The 14,784-nt window shown below is 32.1% G+C and overlaps 1 protein-coding gene across 2 annotated transcripts in view; it reads left to right on the top strand.

The window, feature by feature from the left end:
- Positions 1 to 14,784, top strand: part of CHRM3 (cholinergic receptor muscarinic 3) — a 650,220-nt gene that overhangs the window by 530,887 nt on the left and 104,549 nt on the right. For both annotated transcript variants that reach the window (XM_074262498.1, XM_074262499.1), the window contains one exon: positions 7,874 to 7,985. The gene's annotated coding sequence lies outside the window, so the exon portion shown is untranslated. The remainder of the gene's footprint in view (positions 1 to 7,873; positions 7,986 to 14,784) is intronic.

Here is a 14,784-nt window from a genome sequence, read left to right on the forward strand (position 1 = left end):
ACAATATATGTTTTCACCATTTTAACATCAGCCTGTTTGATTTATGGAGGAAAAGTGCTTTTCCAAGGTCAGCCAAGAACCAGCGATCTTTTGTCTATTCTTGTTCTTCATTTCTAAGTTTGTCAAACGGAGGAAACACCTATCATACCTCATGAATGGCAGATGATAATAGGATTCTGTAACCACTCATCAAATAACCTTATTGTCTTTGGTTCTTAGTATTTCTATTTTATGATGATTTATATAGCAACCACTTCCTTTCCATTTCATAAATATCATGTGGCTAAAAAAGCAAAAATAATCTCTTCATTTTCAGAATTCAAAATATCTTCTAGCTTAAAGACCCATAAGCAGGGACAGCTAGGTGGCACAGTGGATAGAGCACCAGCCCTGAATTCAGGAGGACCAGAGTTCAAATCTGGTCTCAGACACTTAACACTTCTTAGCTGTGTGACCCTGGGCAAGTCACTTAACCTCAGCCTCAGAAAAAATAAAAATAAAAAAATATATAAATAAAGACCCATAAGCCACTGTCCCAAGAATTTTAATATGAGATACATTCATATTTATACTATGTTCTCATATATCCAGACTGTATTTCTGGTTACCTTCCTCCATAGCCACTTCTCTTCAAAATACTTTGTATCCCAGTTTCTTCATCAGGGAAATTATAAGCTTGAACTAGATAATTTTTAAGTTGTAGATCCCTCCAATTTCTAACATTCTATAAATCTTGGATCACAATCAGTCTATGAGTAAAACATACATATAATTATATACTGATTGGATAAATCTCACTGTACCACCTGATGCACTGCTAGATTGTACTTATATTTAAATGTGCAGAAGGGTGGTCTCTTAACTAGCCAGATTTTCTTATATTTCTAAGATTTATTTCCCCAATAGATTCAGATAAGTGATGTACTATAATTTATATTATCATTTCTTAAAATGCTAAAGGAATTTTTAAAATAAGATTTATATCATTTTGAAATCAAAACAACTCAAAATACTTGTCAAGCAATAATATACCCATTAAAATAACCAAAAAAAAGCAGACTTCAGATGTTGTAAAATCAATTTACCAAATAATTACAATAAAGTTCTATGGCCACTGTAATTTCATCTGAAAATTATTTAACTTAATAAATGATTAATGAAGCTTTAGTTTATGCTAGTTTCTAAGAGCAATTACAAAGGTGAATTCTTTCCCTCTAGATTCAAGGGATTTGAGCATCAAATCCCTTCAAGTTTGAGCATTCTCTAAAGCTTTTGGCATTATGTTCCTTTACTATTGACTGCCATTAAAATATTTCCCTGTTCCATTATATTGTTATAAAAGAATATTTCCTTTTTAGGTGCAGGAAGTAAGAAGTGAAAGAAATAAAAAAGAAAAGAAGGGAGGGAAGAATAAAGAAAGAAAAAGGAAGAAGAAAGAAAAGAAGAAGGAAGGAAGGGAGGAAGAAAAGGAGGAAGGAAGGAAAGGAGGGAGGGAAAAAGAGAGGGAGGAAGGGATGGAGAAAAGGAGGAATGTCCAAAGATAGTTTCCCTATCTCCCATGGTCCCTGATAGTACTGAGATCAGACTTAACCCAATTCATTAGTTCCACCAAGTTCATAGATAACTATAGCATGGCTGATTTCTATCTCAGCTAACACTGGGTTGGGTCCCAGACGTTGTTTCTCAGGACTTTGACAATAGACTGGCTGGCCACAAAACTCAGCATGGACTTCACTCACAGAATCCTGGTGGCTTGCTCTCCTAATATTTTGAATTTCACAAGGTTACTGGTATCTCTAATTTCCTTCACTTAAAGCAGGAAAAAAAGACACAACAGCAACAGAAGCAAGAGTAGGACCATATCCTTTTGAAAACTTGGCTATTGCTTCTCTTCCTGCTGAAGGTAGAGTCCTTGATTTCTCAATTTTATATTTACATTTCAGACAGGGAAAATTAACACCAAGAAAGAGTTTCTTACTAACTAGTGCCATTCATTGTTAATCCAAAAGGCCTTTACCTTGTGGATAGTAGACCAAACACAAGAAATGTCTTTTTTAAATTAATTAATTAATTTTTCATATACATTGCTTTATCAATCATATTGGGAGAGAAAAATCAAAGCAAGAAGGAAAAACCATGGGAGAGATTAAAAAAAAAAAGAAGTAAACATAGCATATGTTGATTTATATTCAGCCTCCTTAGTTCTTTTGCTGAGTGCAGATGGCATTTTCTGTCCAAAGTCTATTTGGATCATGGAACCACTGAGAAGAACAATATCTTATATAGTAGATCACTGTATATTCCTGCTGTTGTTATATATAATGAATTCCTGGAACTATTTGTTTTGCTCAGCATCATTTCATGTAAATCTTTCCAGGCCTTTCTAAAATCACTTTGTTCATTATTTTTATAGAATAACAATGTTCTATTACTTTCATATAACAAAACTTGTTCAGCCATTCCCCAACTGATGGGCATCTACTCATTTCCCAATTTTTTGCTACCACAAAAAAAGCTGCTACAAAATTTTTTGCAAGTGTGTGTCCTTTTCTCTCCTTTATGATTTCCTTGGGATACAGACCCAGTAATGGCACTTGCTGGGTCAATGTACAGTTTGATAGCCCTTTGGGCATAGTTCCAAATTGCTCTTCAGAATGCTTGGATCAGTTCACAACTCCATCAAAAAGGCATTAGTGTACCAGTTTTCCTTCATCCCTTCCAACATTTGTGATTTTTTTTCTTGTCACTTTAGCCAATCTGAGAGATGTGAGGTATTATCTCAGAATTATTTTAATTTGTATTTCTCTAATCAATAGTGATTTAGAGCATTTTTTTTCCTATGACTATAGATGGCTTTAGTTTTGTCATCTGAAAATTGTCTATTCATATCCTTTGGCCATTTATCATTTGAGGAATGACTTGTATTCTTATAAATTTTACACAGTTCTTTATATATTTTAGAAATGAGAAATTTGTCAGAAACACTGGCTGTAAAAATTTTTCCAGCTTTGTACTTACCTTTTAATCTTAGTTGGTTTTATTTGTACAAAACCTTTTTAATTTAATGTAATCAAAGTTATTTATTTTGCTTTTCATAATGTTCTCTAGTTCTTTTTTGGTCATAAATTTCTCCCTTCTCCAAAGATATAATAGGTAAATTATCCCTTGCTGTCCTAATTTGCTTATGGTATCATACTTTATGCCCAAATCATGTACCTATTTTGACCTTATTTTGGAATAGGTTATAAGACTTATAGCCATAAGTCAACCTAGAGTTATGCAAATTTCTCACACATTATTTTCTAGTTTTCTCAGTAATTTTTACCTAATAGTAAATTCTTATCCCAGAAGCTGGAATTGGGGGTTTATCAAATACTAGATTACTATAGGCCTTGATTATTGTGTCATGTGTATCTAATCTATTCCACTGATCCACCATTCTTATCCAATGCCGAGTAGTTTTGATGATTGCTGCTTTGTAATATAGTTTTAGGTCTGCTACAACTAAGCCATCACTTTTTGTATTTTTTTTCATTAATTCCTTTTTTTTCTTGACTTTTTGTTCTTCTAGATGAATTTTGTTATTTTTTCTAGTACTATAAAATAATTTTTGGCAGTTTTAATTGGTATGGCATTGAACAAGTACATTAATGTAGGCAGAATTGTCGTTTTTCTTATAGGCATACCCATGAGCAGCTAATGTTTTTCCACTTGTTTATATCTGACTTTATTTGTGTGAGAAGCATTTTGTAATTGTATTCATATAGTTCCTGAGTTTGTCTTGGCAGGTAGACATCCAAATATTTTATTTTGTTTACAGTTATTTTAAATGGAATTTCTCTTTATATCTCTTACTAATGGGCCTTGTCAGTATATATTGAAATACTGATGGTTTGTGTGGTTTTATTTTATATACTGCAACTTTGCTAAAGCTGTGAGTTGTTTCCAGTAGATTTTTTGCATGATTTTCTAGGATTCTTTAAGTATATCAACATGCCATCTGGAAAGAGTGATAGTTTTATTTCCTCATTGCCTTTTTCTAATTCCTTTAGTTTCTTTCTTTTTTTCTAATTGCTAAAGCCAACATTTCTAGCATAAATTTGAATTATAGTGGTGATAATGGGCATGCTTGTTTTACCCCTGATCTTATTGGGAAGATATCCAGTTTCTCTCCTTTTACAAAAAATGCTTGCTGTTGCTTTTAGATAGATAATGCTTATTATTTTAATGAAAACTCCCTTTATCCCTATGCTCTGTAGTGTTTTTAATAAGAATGGGTTCTGTATTTGTCAAAAGCTTTTTCTGCATGTATTGAGATTTATATGATTATTGGTTTTGTCATTGATATGGTCGATTATAGTAATAATTTTCCTGATATTGCACCAACCCTGCATTCCTGTTATAAATCCCACTTGGGCATAGTGTATTATCCTTTGATAAGTTGCTGTAATCTCATTGCTAATATTTTATTTAAAAATTTTACATCAATATACATTAGGGAGATTGGTCTGTAACTTTCTTTCTGTTTTGCCTCTTCCTAATTTAAATATCAGTACCATATTTGAGTCATAGAAGAAATTTGGCAGAACCCCTTCTTTACCTTATTTAAATGTTTGGTAGAATTCACTTGTAAATCATCTGAACCTAGAGATTTTTTTTCGTTAGTGAGTACATTAATGACATGTTCAATTTCTTTTTCTAAAACAGAATTATTTAAGTAATTTATTTCCTCTTCTATTAATCTGGGCAATTTATATTTTTGTAAATATTTATCCATTTTAGTTAGATTGTCAGATTTGCTACCATACATTTGGCAAAATAACTCCTAATTATTTAATTTCTTTAATTTCTTTTTCATTAGTTGTAAGTTCACCCTTCTCATTTTTGATGCTGGTGATTTTTTTTCTTCTTTCCTTTTTCTAATCAAATTACCTCAAAGTTAATTTCTTTTTTCAATAGAAATGAATGAAAGTATTTTTCTTCATTGAAAATCCATTGCTTCCCCTGAAAAGTGATGCTGAAACTTACTGGATAGTTACTTCTTAGTCATAATCCTAGATCCTTTGCTTTTCAGGAAATATGGTATTCCAGGTCTTCCTATTCTTTATTGCACAAGCTGCCAGAGTCGGGGTAATCCTGAATGTTGCTCCTTGATATTTGAATTATTTTTGTCTGATAGCTTTCAGTATTTTTTCCTTCAAGTTGTAGTTCTGGAGTTTTGCAGTAATGTTCTTTAGGGTTTTCCTTGTGGGATCTCTTTCTGAAGATGATTGATAGCTTCTTTGAAGACTATTTTCCCCTCTGTTTTTAATATATTGGGGCAGTTTTTCTTGATGATCTCTTGAAGAATGCTACCCAGGTTCTTTTTTTGGTCATGTCCTCCAGATAAAAAAATAATTTTAAAATTCTTTCTTCTGGAAAAATTTTCCAGGTCTGCTATTTTTCCAATGAAGTATATTATATTTTCTTCATTGTTTCATTCTTTTTAGCTTGGTTGACTGATTCTTGATGTCTTAGAAAGTTGTTAGTTTCCATTTGTCCTAGTCTACTTTTTAATGTGTGATTTTCTTTAGTTAACTTTTGTATCTTCTTTTATAGTTTGTTAATTCTACTTTTCAAGGTGTTATTTTCTCAATGGATTTCTTTTTGCATTTGGCCAATTGTATTTTTTAAGGAATTACCTTCCTTTTGCAAGCTGCTGACTCTTTTGTATACCTCTATTTTCTCATTTTTTCTTCTAATTCCATATTTGCCTTTTAAAGTCTTTTATGAGAACTTCCAAAAAGCCTTTTTTTTTTTTTGGCTTGAGAATGAGATTCTCTCACTCTTTGAAATTTTCCTCTGTGGACATATTGTCCTCATCTGAGTTGGCATTTTGGCCTTCCTTGTCACCATAGTAGCTTTCTATGTCAAGGTTCTTTTCTGTTTCTTGCAATTTTCTTTCCTTTTCTTTTGGTATTTCCTCTTTTTTTATCTTTATATTAATCTCTGTTCCTGGGGTAAAGTGTGTGCTGTTCCAGCCTTCCTGTACAGTTCTGAGCCTTGGCTTTGAGGACAGGAGCCCCTTGTGTTTACAGGAGGTAACTTTATCTGCTCTTTCCAGGAAAAATCTGGTTTTCTATAATTTGCCTTCTGAGCTGGGAATGGGGACTCTCCTACTGGTTTGCTCTGCTACTGAGCCAGGACAGAAGATCTCAATTGTTGATCTGCTGTGATTAAGATCCTCTCACTGGCTTTCCCAGAGTCTGGCTGAGCAGTTATGAACACCCTTTTCATTTCAGTGATACTTACCTTTCATGAAGTTTTTCCAATCTATCCTGAGCTGGAGAGTGATTTCACTCATCAATCTGTGTTCAGAGGCATGGTTCCATGTAGTTTTCATGGGAAACAAGGAAAGTTTGAGTAGCTTCATGACTTTACTCTGCCATCTTGATTCCATTCCTGGAAGTCTTCCCATAAAATATGTATACATGCTCTTGAGTCCACATGGTATTACTTCAGAGGAGTACTCTCTGTATGCTCATAAGGACTCGGTTCGCTGGACACTCTTCTGTTATACACTCCTTCACTGCATGTCAGATCTTATCAATATAGATACTGCCTCCAGTATTATAGAGTCTTTCCATGCTGTTTCAACCTGAAAAATTCTGGTCCACACTCTCCCACAAATTTTCCAAACACATTAGGTCTTCTAGGAACATATACAAAGCCATATAATACAAAGCTATGTAATACAAAATATAATGAAATAAACTGAATTCTATGAGTTCTGAAGAGAGAGATCACTCTAGTTTGAGTGAGTAGCAAAAGGGAAAGAATAAATTTTGATTTACTCTATGGTTTTTATTCAAGGAAAGAAAGAGGCAATGGTGCGTTGAAGAGGTGAATGTGCCATTAAGGAATTTCAGAAATAGAGAAACCTAAATGTTTAAAGGCAGAAAGGACAAGCCCAGGGAAGGAGACAATTTGACAATGAGGAAAATGATATGGCAAGCAGTAATTGATGTAAAAAAAATTCAAGGAAGCAGGAGAAAATAGAGTGAAGGGCATGGGCAATCTAATCTTCTTCATCAGTATCTTTTTTAATATGTTGGTCAGGAACAAAAAATTCATATTTATTATCTACAAAGACCTCAAAAGATTCCTTGGGAGACCCTTCTGTTAAAATAATGAAAATTTTACTTTGTAGATAATAAATATGAACTTTGTTTCTGACCAACATATTAAAAGAGCTTTTTAATCACAGGAGATTAAATTGATATATTCATCTCTGTTGAGTTTTATCTTTTTTATCTGAAAAGAGAAAGGAATCAAGAAATAGAAGATTGGGATGAAGAAAAATAGGTTCTTTAGACTTGAAAGAATAAATCATGTGGAAGGAAAGGAGTTTTTCTCATCAGAGAAGAATTTTACAGATTATGGGAAAAGAATAGTATGTATGTAAATTGTAATTCCTATGTTAATCTTGAAAGATGATATTTATTTAGAAATGAGTTTCACACCAGACAATCAGAATTAACTGTAATCTGCAAAAGATTTGCAGTGGTTAATTTTCAAAGCCTCTGCCTGCATTGCTCTTGACATTTGGGCTTGACTTCTTAAAATTCAAGGTACAACTAAAATTCAATCTCCTTTGTAAAACTTTTCCAGGTTGCCCAAGCCAGAAGTATTCTTGTCCTTTTTCATAGATATTTATCAAATGAACAAAATGAATGAATGAATCAGTACATGGGCTTATGTCTTTCCACCCTTCTTTGAGCTTAAACAATCTGCCAGTTGTAGTCATAATGAACTTTGAAATCATTGCCTTGATTACATGAACAGAATGAGGAAAATGAAGTCGATTATTATTTTTTTTTCTCATTTCTTCCAGGTGGTGTGTTCTCAGTGCCTGTGTCTGAGTCATATCATTGATTTTTCATTTATTTTATCTGATCCTCACCATCCATCTCTATCAAGAACAAAGGAGGAAAGATCAAGAAAAGGTTAATATTAATGTGCATGTTATGTCCTAATAGAAATTAAGTTGCTTTCACAAACCTTTTTTTCCTGATGAATTGTATAAATGCCTTAACAAAAGCTAGAAATCTGTCAAATATGGATATCCTCTGAAATGGGTGATATATGATTATAAGCAAGTTCAGATTGCTTCTATGAAAGAAGCAGTATTACACTTAATCTATGACAGAATTGGAACTAAGAGATCTGAACTAGTATGTTCTGACTCTTACTGACTAACAGTGTGGCCTCAGAGAAATTAACAATAATTAGTGATACCAATAATTAGCAATAATAACATGTTTATAGAGTAATTGGTGATTAGCAAATTGGTTTTGAATTCATTTTCTCCTTTGATCTTTGCAACAACTCTGTGGGATAAGTACTACAAGTACTGTTATATATCCATTTTGTAGTGAAATTTGGAGAGGCAGCAATTTTTCCAAGGTCACACTTGAACTCCTCCTGTTCTATAACTCAGCCCTTCATTCTGTAAATAAGGGAAGCTTTTGCTAGATGCCAAGAGTATAAGGTGCATTTCCTGCTCTCATGGAACATACATTCTACTGACTCTGGTACTTTTGCTGTTACCCTTTCTCCCAAAAGACTACCTTATACTGAGTTCAATTTCTTCATATAGATAGATAGATAGATAGATAGATAGATAGATAGATATAAAGAGGATAAGAATATTTGCATAATCTGCCTCATACCATTATTATAAATATAAAATGACATAATAGAAGTAAAAAATTTGGTAACTCCAAAGCACTTTAGACTCTAAAATTAATTTTTGTTATATTTGACGCTGCCTTATTATAGGATTACTTCTGACTCCATTCAGAAGTCCCAGTTAGAGTCACCTTTTATACCACATTTTGTTCTATGGTAAAAAGTAACCTATTAAGATTGATAAATCCACCTGTTCTTGTAATTCCTTGCTCCACCCATTTTAAAAAGTCAGCAGACAAATTTTCATTTTGCTGGAGGGACAAGTCTGGATAATAACAGCTGAGAAGCTATTTTTTATCTATATGCAAGTGGGTAGAATTTCTTTTACAATCTAGGAAATATCCCTTTGCCAAATGAGATAGAGATATATTCACTTTCAGGAAGGTTTCAAACTGAATGCTAGAAAAATAATAATATATGCATTGCCATGTACATTGCATACATAACATATATATGTGTGTATTTGTAGATGTGTGTATTATATATATATATATATATATATATTCTATGTTCACAGAGAGAGATAAATAATAATGTAGATGTTATATATACACATGAGTATGTTTGGTCAATCATAATTATGGGAAAAATGAAGACTGAAGATAGGACTTATTTTTGGAGTACCCTTTTTTGCTGAGGAAATTGGGATTAAGTGACTTGCCCAGGGTCACACATCTAGGAAGTGTCTTTGGCCATATTTGAACTCAGGTCCTCCTGACTTCAAGGCTGGTGCTCTAACCATTGTACTACCTAGCTGCCCTAGTACTTTTTTTAATGTTATTTTTGTAGGTATTTGAACACTGCCTTTAAATTTTTAAAGTATGTTTTAAAATTATATACCTTGAAGTTCTGTTTTGGAATCTTCAGATTTCCTAGCTCTAACAACAAAAATAAAGATATAAAATTCTTGTACAATAAAGTAGGTGAAGGGTACTAGGTATGTGGCCTTTGCTATACCTAATCTGGCAATATTTTAGTGCTTACTTGGCCTCTGTACATAAAGATGAACATAGCCAGGCTCTTTTTTACAGCTTAAATACAAACATTCACACATAAACAAAAACCACTTACCTTGTGGCAATTTAGAATTTTATCTCTTTTTCTTAGTAAATCATGTTAACTTCATAATTTTAGCTAGTATTTATGTGACATTTTAAAAATTACAAAGGATTTTATGTGTGTCATGTCACTTATATCAATTATATTATGTCTTTCTTCTTCTTCTCTTTCTTTCTTTTCCTCCTTCTTTTCCTCCTCAATCTATAATCAATAAAGAGAATTCCCCATGTGAAAATTCACTTTATTGTTGTAGCTTAGCACTTGTTGTCTATTTTATAATCTTAAAAAGAGCTGCCTGGGACAACAAGATAATATATGATTGCCCAAAGCCACATTACAGAAAATGTGTTTCAGACATTTTTCTTGTGTACACACACATACACACACACAACTGAATTTTTAAAAACAACATATGCTATATACATCAAATGATTATAATAAAAAGCATGGTGAGTAAAATCAATGTAAGTAACAATATAAGTACAAGTACAAAATAAGTCTATATATACAAATGGTAAAAGAATACAAAATAGAGCCATGATCAAAATTAGTACTGGCTTTATATAAGAGGTGAGTTTTGAAATAATGAAAATATTAATGGGAATGTGGAAGGGGGGCAAAGAAGAGGATGATGGAGGGATAGAAAAAAATAAGATGCCAAGTAATCATCCTAGAGGAATTATTACCAAAATCAACTGTTATTGATATATATGTATGGAGAGTTGAATTTGGACTCAGGAAGACCTGGATTCAAACCCTAGTTAAAATATTTAGTCACCATAAGTGACTTCTGTCACTCAGGTTATCTTTTAACCCTTGACTCATCTTCAGTCTCTTCCTTTGTAAAATGGTGATAAAAGCACTTTTATTTCACAGGATTAGTATAGGAAAAATGAGATAATATACATGAAGCAAACTTTAAAATACTATGAAAATATATCATCATCATTATTATTATTCAACAAGTCAATGTCATAAAATTAAAAGAGTTGAACCAAATATCTAGAAAACTTTAAGATTATTTCTTTGTTAGTGTAGGTTTCAGCCATTCTTAAAAGAAAAAAAAGGCAGTGGCATGATAAGTATAATAGCTGATATTTCTATAGTAGTTGAATTTTTCAAAGCACTATGTACTTTATATAATCATATCTTTCTCAAAATATAAGCATAGGAGGAACCATATACTAAAAGAAAAAAGAAATACTTTATCATTTCTGACCTAATTCTCATGGTTAAAAATGCTATGCTAGAATATAGTTCTGTTCCTATACTGTTTATATCTGGAAGGTAAGATCTAAACTGTGTCAGCTCTTCCATTCTTCTACAAATGAGGGTAACTGTAGGCTTGGTAAAGCTCTGAAGGATTTATAAATTCAGTAGGAGTTTCAAGCCTACATAGAAGTCTTTTAAAAATCCCTACTATCTACATAAATGTTGAGTGAATGAATGTACGATAAAGTTTCTTAAGATATCAGGAGGAACAGAATATACATATACATATGTATACATATATGTGTGTATATACATATATATATGAACTCTAATAGCTTAAGTATATGTTAGGTTTTATCTACTATATACATATTATGCATAGAAATGTGTGTATATATGTGGATATATGTACATGTGTATGTATGAATATATATATATGTGGATTGTGTGAATATATGCATATGTATATAAAGACATACATACATAGGGAGACAAAGAGAATTTTAAATAGCTTAAAACTGTACTAAGACTTTTGGTACACACATATGTGTTTATAAACATATATATTATATAAATATTATATATATTTATTAATCTCAAGGTTTTTTTTAAATCATTGTTAGTACATAACAAATAGGAAATTAAGAATATTTTTGCCTCAGTCCCATGGATCCCTGAAAGACTAGATAAAATATGACTTGAGAATTCATCATTTTTTTTAGGATAAATGAAGTAGAAAAAAATATATATCATTTTCTTTTCTTCATCTGCTTCTTTTAAAAAATATAAAATAACACCTCTTTCTCAGATTTCTTGGAAGGATAAAATGATATATTTGTAAAGCCTGACAGATACTGGGTGGCAAATAAATGCTTATCCCATAATTCTCCCTCATACTATGAACAAAATAATTAGTCAAGCCCAGATTTTTAATATTTTCCCATTTCTGATGCAAAAACCTTCATATTGACATTTTAACAATGATCTGCCCATTGTTAGTCATCCTGACCTACATCATGGCACTAGATTCAGGTGACTATAGAGGAGAAAGTGAGACTGATGTCTGCACTGCTTTGCTCCACTTAAATACAATTCATTTACAAGTCACAACATCACCCTCCTGAAGTAATTGTCTTTTTCAAGAACAAAGGACAAAGAGTGTAATATACCTATCTCTAGCACACCACTGGCCAAAACTGAGAAATGATTAAGCCCTTCTTTCCTATCTGTTCTCATACTTTCTCTTCTAAATATTTCTCTTCTGGGACCCCATTTATCCTGAACATGTAGGTATAGACACATCAGTATCCTTGTGAATAATATTTCTGAGCAGGATACTGGATTAATTGAGTACATAGATATTACTTCTAGTCATACATCTTAAGGCTATGTTTCAGGTATTACAGAGTTATTTTTTGTTGTTATTGTTATTTTTCCCCTTCCCTTCTAATATTCTTCCCTTGGAGTGGGATACACACAGAACAACAGTTTACCAATGAGACAAAGAACTATAAAACTGAACACTAGAGAAAAATTGTGCCTCTTAAATACGACTACACATTTAAATACTCTGGAATACAACTATACACTTAAGTAATCATACTTGGGCTCTTCTCATTCAAGGACTCCAAGTCATGGGCCCTTGAAAATTTCATCAGCTTTGAAATATTTCTTGATTATTTCATTCATTTCAATTCAATAGACATTCAATATGTTCCTAGGATTATTACTTTGATAACTCGATCTCAGCATCTAGTATAACCTTTCATTCTACATATGAAAATATTAAATGTATATATAATATATGTGTATGTATGTGTGTATACATATATACACATAATATATACACATGCATTCATGCATACATGCATATACATATGCCTCTAATACCCCCAAAAAAGGATCAGAAACATTGAATTGTTCCTTTACTATTCTTTCCAGGGATTTCAAATTCTTTGTTTAACAAAAATAAAGAATCTTTTTTCTCATGAAAATGTTTTCTAGTCTGTAGACATTGTGATAGGTGAAGAAAGATCACCAGGCAAAATATTTTCACTTTTATAAGAATCAAAAGTCCTTTTCTGGGAAACCTCACTGTTAACAAAAGAAAACTATTTATGCTTAGGAGATAATTTCTTCAAAAAATTGACTCAGGAGATTAATAAAATGTCTATATTTGGTAGTAGGGAAAATGTCATCTAAAAAGCTAATAGTAAAGTAGAAAAAGATTTCTTGAAAAACAAGTAAGAAGAGGGTAAATATAATTCTTGCCTTAAATGTTAAAGACTACAATAATGCATTTTTATATTTTTATTACATTTTACAATTTTTTTCAATTTTAATGTCTGTTATCTCATTTGATCATTACAGTAAATCAATGAAATTGGCATTTATAAATATGGAAACTAGGATGCAAATATGAAATTGCAATATCTATGTACTTATAAGTCACCATCTTTCTTAGCTGGCTATTTAGGACATTACTACCCAAAAAGCAGAAGATACCATTTAGATACCAATCTAAGTATATTAGATTGGGCTTTGTTTAAGATATGACCACTTTAAATAATAGCACATATCAAAATTTCTGAGTTTTTTGTTTTTTTATGAGAGTTATTTCATCAACTCATCCCTTGTCAAAATAGAAAGAAAAAAATAAGTTCCATAGAGGCTTCTTGTTAACTTCAGAACACACTATTTCTAGTGTCTAGTAACTTGCTGCACCAGTGGGGCCATCTGTCAGTGATTAATATTCATTTTTTTTTAGCCCGGCACATGCAGTGATTAGCCCTTGATTTATTGTCAAGGCTGCAGAAGACACTGAATATAGAACTTTTGTAGGTCATTTACGAAGGTTTGGCTCTACAAACAGATTGCAGAGGCCATCTACCTACCTTCTACTTTCAAGCCAAACTGTCATCAGCTATACAAAGTGACCTAAAGTGTCATCTTTTTTTTTTTAATAAGTCAAGATTAAATGGAGATCTTTAAGTTACTGAGTTGCCTTGCTACCATTGCACCTGTGAAAAACTCATTCACGTACATGTGCAAAAACTTGTACTTTGGCTCCATAAACAAGGTTATGTTAAGGTCAAAGTACTTAGAGAACACAATTCAAAGCAAAAATATTAAGGAATATAGGAAGAAAAGTAGCCTGAAAACATTTCCCAACAAATCTGGTACTTAAAATCCCATAAATATTTAAGCCATTAGACAGTCATAAGAAAAATGCATAAGGACAAAAAAGCATAGAACAAGACACACACATTGAGAAAATATATGCCTAAAAAAAAAAAGCACATGTGTGTAGGAACAACTCATGCCCCAAACTCTACAGAACCATCAATGCCATTTGATAATGTTATGCTGCTTCTGCCAGAACAGTTCCTGATATAATTGATCCTCCTGAAGAACAAAGGACAAATAATTATGTTCAAACTATGTCCAGTACACCACTGGCTAGAAGTGCTTACTATAAGGTGTCTGGAAAATGGTTAATCCCTTCCTATGCATTTTCACACTTTCTCTTCTAAATATTTCTCTCATGGGAACTCTCTTAATCCTGCCTTAAACATATTTATCATCTTATATCAGTTAATTGATATTCGCTTATTAAGCCCTATACTAAGTAGCATCACTATGTTAGACTCTGGAAACAAAGACAAAAATAAAACTACCCTTGCCATCAAGGAGATTTTATACTTACCTTCTATAGTTGGGGTTTTATAGTACTCATATAAGTACGTACAAAATAAATGTAAGATAAGGGTAGAAGGTAGAAAA

The sequence above is a fragment of the Sminthopsis crassicaudata genome, chromosome 4 (genome assembly GCF_048593235.1).
Source record: "Sminthopsis crassicaudata isolate SCR6 chromosome 4, ASM4859323v1, whole genome shotgun sequence".
Lineage (NCBI taxonomy): Eukaryota > Metazoa > Chordata > Mammalia > Dasyuromorphia > Dasyuridae > Sminthopsis > Sminthopsis crassicaudata.